Raw genomic sequence first — 2,500 nt, 5'->3', positions numbered from 1 at the left:
TATGATAAATTTTGCACATTTTTACGTGTTTTTCATATTCAAATAAGCCATATATATTTTTGATATATTAATGTCTGGATTCTCTTAACGACCTCGGGATCAGAGCCCCAGGCGAAATCTCACAAAGACAAGAGCTTGGCTCCGGCCGGGAATCGAACCCTGGTCGGCAAGCTTATATAGACAGTGACTAACCCATTCGGCCACGTGGCCGAATGGGTTAGTCACTGTCTATATAAGCTTGCCGACCAGGGTTCGATTCCCGGCCGGAGCCAAGCTCTTGTCTTTGTGAGATTTCGCCTGGGGCTCTGATCCCGAGGTCGTTAAGAGAATCCAGACATTAATATATCAAAAATATATATGGCTTATTTGAATATATATATATATATATTATATATATATATATATATATATATATATGTGTGTGTGTGTGTGTGTGTGTGTGTGTGTGTGTGTGACTCTGTGTCTGTGTTTGTGTGTGTATGTGTGTGGGATTGTGAGTATATTTGCACGCATTATAACCCACAACAGTTTTGTCAGAAGTAAATGTTAGAACATTAACTTCTGATGCAAGTGAAAAGGGTCTTATTTCATATAGTTATCTACAGTAAGTCTGCAAAATTTACGAAATTCTACTCACGGAAGTCTGCGCAAATACCTTTCACATAACTGCGTATGTAAGATATCTCCCTCATACGAAATGAAAAGCCTTCCAGTTCCTTTACTTCCATGGGGAGTCGTACTGGAAGCGAGCCAGTACTTAAATATATTACCATACTTCCGCCGGAAATCTCCTCATCTCTAGCAGCCGTCATCAAGCAAACGACATCGTTTTATTCGTCGAAATCGTAGCCATGATTATCAAAGTTGGCAATTTGTGTTCACTACTTATGATGACGAGATACCTTAGAGATTTCCCCTCGGGATAAGATATTCTCCCCCTCTGTATCTCTTGAGAGGGACACTTGCAAGTCTCCCTGGATCAGGACGCATTACGAGGACTCAGGGCCAAGAGAGATACCAGCAGAGATTTATGGCAACAACAGACAAGAATTTGCCGCTGAGAGGATAAAACAAATTTTATTGCACGGACAAATAAACTGAAATGGAAACAAAGGCATAGAGAAGTTTAGCACATTTCTAAATTCTCCATTTAATAAATTTTTGGTTAGAATAACATCATCATCATCATCATCAATATCCTAAGCTGTTACTAGTCCACTGTAGAAAAAAGGTTTCAGACGTGCCCTCCCTTTTGCGTCTATTTATTGTCTTTTTATTCCAGTTTATACTCTCATATTTTCTTATTTCTTCAATCCTTTGTCTTCTCTTACATCCTCCACATCTTTTGAAACCTTCAGGGGCCCATTCTGTTATTTTTAATGTCCGTCTATAATCACACCATAATGTACATCTATGGAAATCCATAAAGAAAACGTAAAACTTGAGAAAATATTCGTGGTTAAACAATGAATTTGGAAAGTGTGAAGGATTAAATAGAACTAACGCTGATATGTTTTGTGAATACGAAATGACACCATTGTGTAATTGATAACCTCGCGCTCAGCTTAATCTGAAGCCCTGAAGCAAATAAAACTCTACGGAGATTCACATACAAAGAGAGTATCATTAATTTTTCTACATCTTCCCTCCATTAAATTACCTTAGACCGAAGGGAATCAAGATCGTTGCATTAAGAGTTAAAATAGATGGATTTCTCGCATCGTTTTCGACATTATTCATCACCCTACAATAAACCATTTTTCCATTATCTTGTTTAATGTGCCAGGAACAACGCTAAGAAAGCCCTCTGAACCCTTCATCCTTGAAGGGGATGGAAACATCATTCTCTTTTTCGCCTCTTTAGGCTCTTAAGTTAATTCAACAACACACGCCCCATCGCTATTTGCTCTCTCTCTCTCTCTCTCTCTCTCTCTCTCTCTCTCTCTCTCTCTCTCTCTCTCTCTCTCTCTCTCTCTCTCTCTCGTAAAAGAGGTATGACAATACCGTGTATAAGAAACGGAGTAAGAAAAATAGTTTCTAGCAAACAGAGGATGATAGAAATGTATTATTTCGGAGAGTGAGATTCCTTGATGATGAAATATTAGACTACGTTTTTAATTTCCAAACAACGGGTTCACTCGCAGTGCAAAATGCAATGCCACTTCCACCTGGTCTCCGCTTAGCAAATATACAGACGCCCCTAAAATAAAAAGAACGTTTGAAACGTTTGTCGGTTGGATGTCAGCCTACTCTTTCAAAGGTAATCTTTATTTGCAGCAGGGTGGGGAGATAAAGATGTATCATGTATGGCATGTCGAAGAGCTCTTATTATTATCATTATTACTTGCTAAGCTACAACCCTAGTTGGAAAAGCAAGATGCTATAAGCACAGGGGCTCCAACAGAGAAAATAACCCAGTGAAGAAAGGATTCAAGGAAAAATAGAATATTTTAAGAAGAGTAACATCAAAATAAATATCTCCTATATAAACTATATAAAC

The sequence above is a fragment of the Palaemon carinicauda genome, chromosome 9, assembly GCF_036898095.1.
Source record: "Palaemon carinicauda isolate YSFRI2023 chromosome 9, ASM3689809v2, whole genome shotgun sequence".
Lineage (NCBI taxonomy): Eukaryota > Metazoa > Arthropoda > Malacostraca > Decapoda > Palaemonidae > Palaemon > Palaemon carinicauda.
This window is presented reverse-complemented; position numbering follows the sequence as displayed.